The following is a 13,812-nucleotide window of genomic DNA, read 5'->3' as shown; positions in this document are numbered from 1 at the left end:
AAAAATATTGGCACATCTCCCCACTGAGACGATTTTCTAACAGTAGGTTTCATTTGTCTGATATTTTTCTAGCAGATTTTCTAGCAGTCAATAAGAAATAATTTTCAATATAAATGTCGTGCAACTTTTATTTAAATTTTACAATTTTCAATCTCCAAATTAATTCCAAATTTGATAGTGAAATTTCAGAACGTTTACACACGATACACGTATGTATATGTATGTAAAACTTTTTACATAAATAAATGTTTGCGTTTCCATATATAATGGATGAATCATAAACGATGTGGAAGGTATAGAAATAAAGGAGAGCGGAATTGATGATAGGGTAACGCAGATTGGCGAGAGGAAATTGGACTTTTGATTTAGCAATAAAATACCAATGGATCGTCGAACTTGATCGATTTAATTATACCATATCATTTACATATTTAACTCGTAACGATAAATCACTGTTTTATGTGTTTAACGTTATTTCGCGTTGCACTGTGATCTCCCATAAGCGGTTTTATTGGCATTAGAATTTAAAAGATGCAACTGACAACGTGGCACGGTTCGAGCACGCTATTGAAAATAGAAGTTCATGAATACAGATAAGTACGTTACAGCTCACCACGGCTGCGAACATAAGCCATAGAACCAGTAGCCAACGTTTCCCTCGCTTATTTGCAATTGTATCGATTTCTTATCTCCTTTGTTTAACATACAACGACAGAAACGTATTAAATTCAATTTGCAAATTACACCTGTACAAAATGATTACTTTTATTTTTAATTTAGGAAATACGAGATTTAAATTTTGCAAGGATCTGTCCTTTCAAGGTAATTTCTCATCGATCAAATATATTTATTAGTTATATTTCACACATTATGTAACACTGAAATCCATTGCTAAAAGCTGCTTTATGTCTTCAGATCAAATAGCTTTGCAATTACGTAACATTGAAGCATATTATTCTTTTAATTATTAAATCAATATCACAATAGAAAATGAACAAAATTTTATTTATCACATTCCTAAGTGATCCTCGCCTATCTAATTTTCCTCCATTCGTTCGTCGTTTGAATAAAACTATTTTGAATAAAAAAGATTTGAAATTAGGACACGATCGATCGAGGAGAGAACAGGTTCCACGTAAAAGTATTTCCCATTCGACGATGGCGAAACAAACGCCGAAGGAAAAGCGAGGCACGATCGCGTACAGCTTGAAAATAATAGCTAGCTTCGCGTTCGTAGAAAGCAAAGGCGTACTCTTGAAATCCTGACCCGTTATTTACGACATTGTGCGAACTTATACGATATAGCCTACACGATCGCGTATACCCGCTACACCAACCGTATATTCTTTCCATTGTTCGGCAGGAATCTCAATCTTTCTCTTTTATTTTTTTTTATTTTTTATTTTTTTTTTGTTTTTTTTCTTTCCGCGTTCCCCTTGCGTTCACCATTTTCCAACTGGTTCCCGCGTAAAAATGGCGCACATCCGACCGAACGGCCACCCAGCTTTCGCAAGCGGTAGCAGAAATATTAATCAAACGCGTCTAGCGTTTAAAGCGCATCTAGCATTGTTATCGTGGAATTTACAGCGTCATTAGTTATAATGAACCCTTGCATCTGAACGCAAGGAACGTGCGCAAATGATGCAAAGAAAATAAAGGACCGTGCGTAGCGCGCATATGCGCATAAGCGAACGTGACTGGAATAAAGTTTACGCACCGGCACGTGAATCAGATGGCACAGTTCCCCCGGCTGAACGAAGATGTCTACGTCAAAAACCCAGCTACCTTCGAGCAATCTCGATTTCATATCGGCGCACATAAATCTGGCTAGACGCGGCATTATTAAATTCAAGGATCCTAACCGTGTCGAGCCGCCCGACCAAATAAGGAATACACGTATGAGAAGACGTATTCATAACCTATCGACGCCGGAAACGCTGTACCACTATTGTAACAACGTTGTTCGAAAACAGCTGAACGAACATGCAGTCTCTATTTGCAATATTATTAACAAAATTTCACCGGGATCGCAAGTTTTACTTGTCCGATAATATAAGAGGCACATAAGTGAAATTTTCCAAGCGAGTTTCGCAAGTTACAAATTATCCGATCATCTTGAACGTAAAACTGTCGACTTGTTGCTTCATTAATATTGTCGGCCTGCGTGCTAGAAGTCTCGAATTGATTAATAGAGTTTATAAAGGAATTTCTTTTTTTTTTTTTCTTTAAAGAATTATTGAAAATAAAAACGCTTTGACTTTAGAAAATATTACACGATGATCTACAAATTGCGATAGGTCCAGATAAATGGCGAAGGTTGGACACGAGCAAACACGTGCGAAAACACGTTACAAATTATTCGATCATCTTGAACGTAAAACTGTCGACTTGTTGCTTCATTAATATTGTCGGCCTGCGTGCTAGAAGTCTCGAATTGATTAATAGAGTTTATAAAGGAATTTCTTTTTTTTTTTTTCTTTAAAGAATTATTGAAAATAAAAACGCTTTGACTTTAGAAAATATTACACGATGATCTACAAATTGCGACAGGTCCAGATAAATGGCGAAGGTTGGACACGAGCAAACACGTGCGAAAACACGTTCCACGTGGAAGACAATACTGTCGTGGCTGTGTAACTGGCAGCAACGTTAATGACGTAACACGTTGGAATCATTTTTCACGCGCACGAGTCCGAAGCATTGACTATCGAGACAGACACGCCGATCGTGAAAGTTCAAGCATCGCTCATTTCCCGCAATAAACGACAGCGCGCAACAACGAAAGAAAGTGTGATCCGATTAGCGCTTTCGTCTCTGCTTCGCGCACGTCGATCCGTGGAATTCTGAGGTAACGATAAAACGAAACGCGCGATCGTTTGGAGATGTTGCACGCGCGCGAGGAGACTCTAATCTAACGTGCAACCGGCAGAACAGGTGTTCCATACACCTTCGATCTTTACACCTACGTATCGCGAGCTCATCTCGTAGCTGCACTAATGAAACATAATCGAAATGGCTGCGAAGATACCGTGATAAAACTAACGTTGGCTCGCGGGTTTCTCGACCGGAACATTTTGTACCGAGCAGTTTCAAGAGCAGCCGAGGGCCCGAGCAGACGAGATCGTTAGATACGGAGGTACCTAGAAATGCCAGAGGAAAGAAACGGAGAGGAGAGACAAGGATGACCGCGACGAAGGGGCGAGAGAAGAGAGGAGGGGGACAGTGGTTGCACTATAAGCCACCTGCAAAAACCTGGATGGCAACCTGTTCCTCGAGCACCGATCGCGCATCTACTCGGGCTCACTCGACTTCTGTGATGAGACTCGATAATACGTGCCCCCGGTAGGAATCGCGCTCGCCAATGGGGGAAAAAGGAAATTCCTGTTTTTAGCTCTCGTTCCTAGTCAACCTTGGAATCGATCGTATCCATCGCAACCCTGTACCCGTCAAGTGAAATAACACCGATGTACGTCGCATGGCTGTTCTCGTTCTCGAATGTCTCAACGTCGACAACGTTTTTTTGTTTTTTTTTTTTTTTTCCGGTATAGGTCGGAAAATGGTTTTATTTACTCGAGAACGATGAGTTGAGAAGAATAAAGTGACTGGAAGAGAAGCCAAGAGATCAATTGCCAAAGGATCAATGTCTAATGATTTTTTAGCGACGGTGACAGAATGTTATCCATTGAAAGAAGATAGAGATAAGATTTATACTTTCCCTCGTATATTCCCCGACTAGCATCTCCCGCTGTGTTCCCCGTTTTTGTATTCTCTGAAAAAGTACATAACCTTCGGTATGATTGCTACTCGAACGCCAGCTTTTTCTTACATTTACGCGGTATTCGTCGTTTGGTGCTGTTACCAAGGGAAGAGGTTTTCTTCGAACGAAGGTTTCGCAGAAACCCTCTTGCAGTCTAGTATGAGCAAACACTGGTGCTCCTCGAAATCGCTAGTTACTTCAGAACGCCATTTTCATGCTCGAACTTCTCTGAAGTCTACCTTTCCTAACCTCAAAACCACGTTCGCATCGGTTCAAGATCATAAAACTGATTAGTACATCGTTCGTAAATAGCATTTACACACAAATCCTAATCCATAGTGTTTGATATTCAACGAGATGATCCGTGCTAAGTCCACATCTAAATAATTCGTAAACAGATTCAATGATCTAACAATAAGATAATCGTAACCAAATGCCAAGTCACACAGAAAATCCTGCTAGACTTCATCCTAACGAAGCCAGATTATCTGATTCGAATTGTAAATTGTAACCTCGCTACGACGCATAGGATTTTCGAAGTCAAAGACGACTCGGTTCGTACGTCCCGTGCTTGTAAATCCAGGAGAGAACCAACGGATGCGCTTTCCGACAAATTCTTTGAAGCGTCACTTCAGTGACGATCTTTCAGAGTGTGGAACGCGTCGAAGGAGGGAGAGTTCATCGAATGAATAAATAACCAAAGAGAGAAAACAGCTATTACATTTCCGGCGGCTGAGAGAACCCAGAGAGGCTTATTGAAATTCTGGACGCATCCAGTCGCCTTGGAACTACGTACCGGTTATGTCATGTCACCGCAAGTGGGCCACATCACCGTCCTTTTTCCCCCCGCGGTTGTTTTATTTCCACCGAGACCGAGACACCGAATATACGCATCGTCACGAACTTAACGTCTCCTCTCCGTGGTCTTTATCTCTTCTCGCTCTTAGTTCTTCTCTCCTTTCATGCGCAAGAATTATTCCGTGGTTACGGCCACCTTGAAGAACCTGATTTTCCCTCTTGTGTCACTGTTGCCACGTAGATGGTTTAGTCGCAATAACGTTCAGAGGTCAGACACGCTCCGCGTTCGTTTTCTTTATGGCTGTTACAGCCGGCACGAAATGCAAAATGCCTCGCGTTCGTTGCAACTTGAAATGTTAATCTCGCGCAAAAACGCTTGATTGTCGCTTTGACACTCTTATCGAGGCTACGTATCTTGAAATTCAACGAGTCACTCGTTACGAAGATTAATCGTTTGATCGTCGAATTCTCTGTGGTATCGACCAATAAGTGGGACGACTCTCGTTAATCAAAGAAACTTTTAAATCAAACTCCGAAACTTATTTCTCAGACGGGCACAAGTTAGAAACGCCTCCCCGAATCCCCGTCGTTGCGATACCAACTCAATTATTAACATCCGTCGATAGGATGAACGATGAGGGCCGAGAGATTAATTGATTACCGTGAGACCGTTGTCCTCGATTAAAAGCTGTACGGTATACGTTCGTTCCTTGGAGGCTCGACTCCTTCCTTCCTCGTTTATTTGGTTACCCGGTCTTATCTCGGCGAACCTTGACCGACGGCTGTTGGCGAATATAATCCCCCCATAACCGCACACACCAGGCCACAGAACAGCAACGCGATAGATATAACTCGTGACCCGATACCCTAATGAGAGGACTCGTGGCTCTCGAGTAGTTCCACGCGAGACCTGTTCTCGTTGCGATGTAATCGGCCCGGTTGTGTTCGGTAAATTGGATTCGATGATAGAGGTCTTTCTACGCTCGTTGAACCACTCGCATTCGCGTGCTCCGCACGAATTGCATCGAATTAACTCCTCGGCCGATCCTGTGGGCGGTGTTTGACGCGTGTTTTCGATCGATGGACGAGCCACTCGCTCGTGAGAGAACGCGGAACGCGATTCGCAACGACGTCGGCACAAGGTGACGACCAGGTGAAGCCAAAGTTTCGCGAACGATCTCCTTGAAACTTGAGAACTGATAGCTGACGTTACTCTAATACAATAGAAAAGCTTTTAACTATATCGCAATTACACGACAAACTTATCAACGAAAACGATAATTCAAGCTTTCAACTGTCGTATAATTGCGAGCATAGATATACATGGAAATATGGAAACGAGCTACTCGTTTCTTGAAAATTGAACATTAACCTTGTAATTGAGCAATGCAAGAAAAAATAGATTTGATCGACTTCTCAAAGTTCATCAGAATGTTCCTCATTTTAACATTCTTGTTCTACTTTCTTTATACCTGAAATCCTTTTCTTTTTTTTTTTTTTTTTTTTAATATTTCTACTAACTGTTTTATTTACTCAATGACTTTGCACTATCTACTATCTTTCTTGTCGCTGAAACTCCTCCTTCGGTATAACGGCACCGTCATTTTTTTACTGCCACTCTATTTTCGGTATGATCATGCACGCTTTCGCCTTGATTCAGCTGCCACTGCAAAGAGAGAGAGACACGCAGTCCCGCATACCACAGAATCAATCGGTAACGCTAGTTTGATCCTTTAATTTAAAAAAAAAACCCACGAACCATGTATCGTGAACGCTGCCTACTTGTAATGGAGCGTGTTAGATAGCAATGTAGCTAATGTCAGAGACATTTGACACAGCAACAGTCCAACCACTAAAACCGCCTACGTGGACGCATTACTGGCGTCGAAATCGCGAAATTCACTTCCACCGTTGATGGAGTGTGAGGTCGCGCCTACTTTCAATAACGCGAAGTACACAGTGCACGAGTGTCTCGATCGAAAATAACGACGGTGCTTATTTGTTTAAAATAAAAATATGAATCTATAGCAGAAGTAACTGAAATTAGTTTCTACGCCATTGTTACGTGCCTAATGTAGGTGGTTCGCGAACATATCGTATCGACACCAAACGCTTGTGACATTAGATACCATTATCTAACGACTACCACATTATTTCGAGCGATGAAGCAATATAATACCATTCGTTCGTCGATTATCCCCTTGCCACTGAGTAACGTTTCGTGTTCGCGATTATTACGACTCGATTACACGTTCTAAACGAACAAAAAAGGAGAGATATACGCGCGTTGAAACGTTGGACAAGAAAAATTGGAATGTTTCGCACTGGCAATGAGAAAAGGTTCGAAACTATACGACAGTTATATTTCAGTAAAAAAAAAAAAAAAAAAAAAAAAAAAAAACAACAAAAAAACAATCTCGACAAACGTAAGAAGGAGATTAAATCGAATTGCACGATAGAAATTTCGTTAAAAAAAGAAAAGAGAAAAAAGCCGACCGACGTTTCATTCACCCAGCAAAAAATGGTGTATCGTGCATGAACAACATTCCTTTTATATCGACGCGGAAGTTGTTTCACGCGTGAATGAAGAACTTACTCGAGTAACCAGCTCGCTGACGCCACTGTCGCGAGGCGAATTCCAGCGCTCGCGATTACGAAGAGGTTATCCTAAGAATAGCGCGTCACACGTCCATCCGATGCAAATCAGGCTTTACTAGCTGCCCGTTAATAACAAAATCGTCGAGGAATCAGTGAAATGGTGTCTGCGGACCGTGAAACCACAAAGTCGATCGAAATTCCTTTCACCTAGTTTCTCGCGCATTTTTCCGCCTTTCCGCCGAGCTAAGCCGGATTTTACTCGGTCGATTTGCCCCGATATCGCGTTCCTGTTATCTTAACCTTGTTTCAGAGAAGTTGAAAAAGCAGCGAATCGTTATCGATTAGTGACGAATAACGAGCCACCATTAAAATGAAAATCAATCGTCGGTAAAAGTGAATTTTCTCGCGTTGTTAGTATTAATGATCGCGTTGGGATTTCAAATTGTTAAAATTGCGGTGCTGGATTCTTAAAAATTATGCGTTGTGACTTTAGAACACGGAATTTATTGTAAAGAGGAACACTTGTAAGAAGCTCGTGCGTCTGCCGTTATACCGCTGCGAGCAAGCAAAGTAGCAAAAGAACAAAAGAGGCTCAAAGGTACACGATTGAAAGAGAAACTCGGAGACAAGATACACTAATTATAACACCGATAGCGATTACTCGTCTATCAACACAAGTAAACTCCTTTCCTGCTGGAAATGTCGAATTTCATCGACTGAGAGATTTTTTACGTATCATACAGAAGTGAAATATCAATCGGATGAACGACAATGGGAGACAACAAGACGCGTGTTACTTGATCGTGGAATCAGACATGTTAACGCACAAATGACGTTCATTTACATGGCGGGGTCTAACGAGACATTTTTGTGCCTCGCCAACAAAGGCACTGCGTGGGTTACAAGGGTGGTGAAGGATTGCTCGTCGCAAGAAGAAACAGCAATTTGGGACTCCCCACATCGCGTCTGCGCTGAACATTGCCGGTGTTTCGTGTTCTTCCGGGCCCTGCCTATAAATCAAGCAAGACCGCAGACTCCCCCCTCCCCTCCCGGATCGACTCCGAATCAAGCGCCAATTCGTACTATCAATTCGTAATCGTCGCAGTCGTTTGTTACGATTTGAAACGATGATAAAAGGCCCATAGGGGAGGACGAAGAAAAGGCAAGAAAAGGAGCAGCAGAGGCGCGAGACTCCGTTAAGCAATCACGTTGGCGAAAAAGCAAACATCGGACGGCTGATTTTTCTCGGCGCTGCGTGTCGGACAAAGAGCCGAGGCTGTTGATCGAAGCCACGGGAGTAACGAGGGAACGGGCCACGGGATAAGCGCGGCATATGCGTAGATGATCAATCTCGAGCACAGGGCAAGAAGCGGTGGAACCAGGCCCCCGGAGCTTGCTAGACTAGTCTAACGAGATGTTATCCTCCTTTTCCTAGCATTTTCTACTGTCCTCGTCCCGCGATCCGATCGGCTCTCCCTTTCCCTCCTAGCCGTGCTGGTCGTACGATAAATTCTTTTTTCTCCTCCTTCCTGTTTCCTCTGCTTCTTGTTTCTCCGTCGAGCGAGTCGAGGAGCGTTCAGCCCGGAGCGTTCTCTCTCTCTCTCTCTCTCTCTCTTTCTCTCTCTTCGCTTGTATCTCTCTCCGCGGTCGCTCGATCTCGATCCTTTGGGCCGCGCGCGCGCGGGCAACTACACGCTCCAGATCACAGCAGCTCGATATCGGCAGCAAACGAGAACGCGCGCGGCGAAGAAGAAACTGATACCGCCGGGTAAAACGAACGTACCACCGGTCGTACGTTTAATGAACGTAATCAAACGGAACGCCCACGAAAAGGGACTCCGTCTCTCCTTCCTCTTTCTTTCCCCATTAGGTTCTTCGTTTCCCTCCCTTTCGTTCGTTTCGTTCGACGAAAGACTCGGCTCGGTGAGACACGTCGTTGGACACTTGAAGATCTGACCACGCGTTAAATTGCAAACCTCTCGGGTGATTCGATAAATCATCTCGAGAGATGGCCACTTTACGGGGACAGTCTAATAATCGGGGTAGATGCGGGCGAGCATTTGTAACCGCGACGGAATTGATTTCCGTGCCGGGGCGACATCGTACCGGCATTTTTCAAATCGATTACGCGGACGAGGAGCACGGGGCAACGCTCGGATTTTGACGGTGACGATTCGATTCGTTGCTCGTCTTGGTACTCTCGTAAGTGACCGGCTTTTTCTTTGTGAACGAGGATAGAAATTAAAATAATTTTTATTGTATTACTACAAAGGGATTCTAAAGACTGAAAAATTTGATAATATCTTTAAACATACACGTATATTTAATCATTTTCCTTCACGCGGTTTGAATTTTCATTCAAAAACTTTTCCCCAAACATGAGGGTACTTTGCCAAATTTTTCCTCCGGGAAAAGTATAAATGTATAAAATATACTGTATTTGTGCATCGAAAAAGATACTTGGGAGGGTAATAAATACCAAACACATTTCTTTTAAAACGTTGCAACAAACATCCCCTTTTACGGGGCCAAACAGATTTATGAAACCTAAAGTCTCTGATGATACACAGTGCAAAGGGTTGTTTCGTATACAAACTAAAATGAAAAGTATAAGAATTCTATTATTTTTTTTTTTATAAAAAAAATCTTCAAATATGTACAGAATTTTCAATATTTTCTTCCCTGATAATACATGATATTAATTTATTTTAAACGAACGCGGAATCGCAAATGACGCGAAAGTGCATCAAAGAATGGAGATCTTCTTCTCGTGATTATGCTCGCGAAAGAATAAGAACAAGATCAACCCGATTATACGAAATAATAAAAATAAATTGAGTTGAATTATCGACAAAATCAAAGAACGTACAGGAAAGAGAATAACGTAATGTACTCATTGTTAATGTCTCGGATAAAACGACAAGAAATATATTCCTCTTGCGATTACTTGCTCGTGGGACGAAAATAGACGCGAACCAACTCCTTTAACATACGAGAGATAAAACTAGTGTGTGTGACAAAAATTAATTAATCAAATCGGTGTGCGAATAAAATTAACGAACGTTCTCAAAAGAGAAGAACATTTAAATAAAGGTATTACAACTTGTAAGAAAAAGTAAACCTGACTTGCTTGCACGTGCACGAAGTATAATAAAATAAAACGGAATAAAATATCTATACACGAAACGTCTAATATCAAGAGCACGACATCTTGTACGTTTCTCGAATCTCAATTTACGAACCGATTATCGATCGGATCTTCCGTTGCGATCGATCGTGCGGATAAAATCGCGTCGTTGATTGGCGGCGCACGGGTCTGAGGCAAAGCTCGAAAAGCTCGCGGTTCTCCGAGCAATCAGACTCCCGGCGAGGTGGTGAATAACGACTGAACGCCCACCAGCTGACTCCTCGGCGTCCAGATCGGGCATCGCTACACAATCCTCTGTACGCGTCTAAAACTTTACGACGACGTTCAATTTTATGACACGCATTGTCGCGCAGCCTGCTAGAAACCGTCCACTCTGCGAGAATGGAAAATCGTCTCAGTTAATTGAATACCCACCCTTAAAAACGAACCAGTTGTACAAGCCCGTGGAACCGGTAGGAGGATGGTAGCGGGAATTACACCGTGTATCTCTCGTCCGAGAGATATAAACCGAGCCTCGTATTTCAACTGACAATAATGAAATATTCAATTACGGAGCGGTGAATCTGCAAAAGATACGACTTCCGCGTTGCACCGTGTTAAATTGAAATTGAAACGCGACTGCAATCGCAACGACCAACGCGGGTAAATATAAAATCTATAACGACGGGACGAAGAAGTCGGTGGAGAAATAGAAAAAAAGTGCGCTGAATAGTGATGAACGACCGCCATGAATTTTCTAGCGAAAGATTCATTTCAGGATTAGGTCCGTAGTATATCTGGGATCTCAACTCAACAGTTCCCGTGCTAGTTGGTTTCGTAACAAGGAGGACAACATGGGAAGTCCCACGTTACTATCCCGCGTAATCTACCGGCAGCTTACGGAATTTCCATTAACGTCTAGTTAAGAGATTGATGATCGTTGATGAATGACAATAAACGACGAGCGAAAGCGGGGAACAATGTGTGTGACTGGCTGAGCTGAGACGACGTATGCAACGACTATCCGGCGCAAAATGGGCGTGCTTCGCTCCGATTCGATAAATTTTACGTACAGAGATAAAGGCCAGAGAGAAAGGGCTATGATTTATGCAGTCGCAACATTGTTGCTCGTGCAGTTTGCAAAAGTGTCTGCCATCGCGTACAGATAGCAAAATTGCATGCCATTTGAAACGAACTTACGAAAGGTGTTTGTCGAAAGGTCGTTGCGAATTTTACGCAAATCGTGCAAGACGTTACAACGCTCGAACGAAATTGTATAGAATTCCATACGAAGATTACAGGCGACGGGACAACTCACTTTTTTCCTAATTCTTACGATGATGCAGTGTTGAAATTCAGTGAACCAATCTCGCGTCACTAAACTCTTTTCCAAACTGTCTATCCTGTCTCAATAATTATCAATAAAACTACCTCTCGTGTTCATATGCAGTTGCTAAGTATCGCGGATTCTCGTTAATTCCAGCCACGCATCGGAGAGCTAATTTTTCACAAAATCGATCCTCGAACCTTGAATTCGTATGAAATATTCGAAACGACGCGAAATCCTAGGAAATCGCGCGCACACCAGGCAAAAGGCATCGAGAGAACGCAAGCTGACCTACGGTGTTACGCATCTAAAGCGAAAACAAAGATTCGATCGACGTCGAAGCGTGCTGATGATCGGCATGTTTTCGAACCCTATTACCATTCGGCCATCGATGCATTGCAAATTCGCATTGCCGAGAGCGTTCGCGAGACGACTCGAGACAGCTGCCAACAAATAAATCAACGATCGGCCTCGATTCCTCGGCGCACGGTACAAATGATCACGCGACCACGTGGGCATTATGCACATCAGCCATCGCCGCCATTAGATTTCCGTTTAACGATTGTGTTTAATAGGCCCTTACATAATTATGCGCCGAGCCACCCACGCGCTTCTCCTCCAACTTGCTTCGTTATTTCTTATTTCTCTCATCTCCCTTCTACTCTTCCACGCCTTCCTCTTGTTCTTCTTCTTCTTCTTCTTCTTCTTCTTCTTCTTGCTCTTCCACGTTTCTTTTTCTTCGTTCTCGTTTTCTTCCTTTTTCGCTCCTGCTAACTGTTCCTTTATTCTTGCTCCTCATTTCTCCCCCTCCTTTGATCCTCATTTTTCTAAACTTCCTTTCCCTTCATTCGCCATTCGTGCCCGTTTCTTTCCGTCTGCTTCGTTTTGTGTTTCAACGTGCGTACACTCTCGTGCACAAGTATGTATAAAACGTGGCGATTGGTTTGAACTGTCAAAATCGATCGACAGTGTAAAGATGTTTAGCACAGAACTATTCGCACGAGTTGTAAAAAGTACTCTCAACTCTCCTGATCTTAAATCTCATTGGGAAAGTTTCGTGATAAAGTTAATGCAAAATTCAGAAGGATTTATCTGAAATTTATAACTAATTAAAAAGAACATCTCAACATTGAAACATCGCAAGGCGAATTGTCAAAATTGATCGAACCGACAATCGAAAAACACGGTCGATCTTGTAATTTCACTGATGATTAAGGACAGTTTGGAATTTTCAAACAATCGATTTTTTTGTTTGAAATAGTAGTTTGAAGTCTTAGAAATAAGATACAAAAGAACTAGTCTTTAAAACGACTTGTTTTGGGGTATAATAATAAATCCGCGGATACAGAATAAATGAATTTGTCACTGTTTACAACTTTAAGCAGTATTATAAAGTGTAAGTCGTGTGATTCAAATATTACTTTTGGTGAATCGAATACTAGGGGACTTGGAGTCAATTTAGTTGTGAATTGTAAGAACTGTGAGCTGCGATATATAAATAAAAAAAGTAAGTAAAGGATACATATGAAAAATGACGTTCTGAAACTTTAAACGCGTTTTTCACGAAACTAGGTTTTTAGAAACGGTGTGCAAGATATCTCGTTATCTAATCAACCAATTACTGTGAAGCTTGGTACGTATCTTTCGCATAACATTTATTAGGGATTGACGATCGAAGATTTTTTAATTTTTAACAATTTCGAAAGATATAAACAAAAAACGTAAAAATTTTTGGGATAAATTCGATACATCAGAAACAAATAGCTGCTGTTTTCATAATTTTCACAAAAGTGAAAATGTTGGCTCGTCAATCCCTAAAGAATATCGTTTACTTTTGAACTTTTTTCGCCTTTCTGTTGCAGCTAATCCTGTTTGGCTGAAATCATGCACACCGATAGGCAATGTAAAAAAAAAAGTTGTGTAAAAGGATGCCGTTAAATAATGTGTTAAAATAAACCACAAAAGCTCGTGTCAATCAAATATGCACTTTTTTTTCCACTAGCCCTCCAAAGTGTTCGTTATTTTTAGGCCCGTCAAACAGTCCTGCCCCTTCAAATACTTTTCTGATCGTTCCCCGAGGATAATCACTTTCTACAAATGTCTCAATACTTATGAACGGGGGTGTACGCGGAGTAGATACGTATTTAAGATTCGTTTTCCAGTCGCAGGACGCACGCAAGCCAGCCCAGCCTGGCAGAAAAGCGA

General features: G+C 42.0%; 1 protein-coding gene and 1 long non-coding RNA gene across 4 annotated transcripts in view; both read right to left on the bottom strand.

The window, feature by feature from the left end:
- Positions 1-5,575, bottom strand: part of LOC122535603 — a 61,314-nt gene extending 55,739 nt beyond the window's left edge. The window contains exon 1 of the long non-coding RNA XR_006308218.1: positions 4,554-5,575. This is a non-coding gene — a long non-coding RNA (uncharacterized LOC122535603). The remainder of the gene's footprint in view (positions 1-4,553) is intronic.
- LOC122535538 (mucin-17-like) overlaps positions 1-13,812 on the bottom strand; it is a 236,699-nt gene that overhangs the window by 204,021 nt on the left and 18,866 nt on the right. The gene's annotated exons all lie outside the window — the stretch shown is intronic.

This window comes from Frieseomelitta varia, unplaced genomic scaffold (assembly GCF_011392965.1).
Source record: "Frieseomelitta varia isolate USP_RPSP 00005682 unplaced genomic scaffold, Fvar_1.2 scaffold_152, whole genome shotgun sequence".
Lineage (NCBI taxonomy): Eukaryota > Metazoa > Arthropoda > Insecta > Hymenoptera > Apidae > Frieseomelitta > Frieseomelitta varia.
This window is presented reverse-complemented; position numbering and strand designations above follow the sequence as displayed.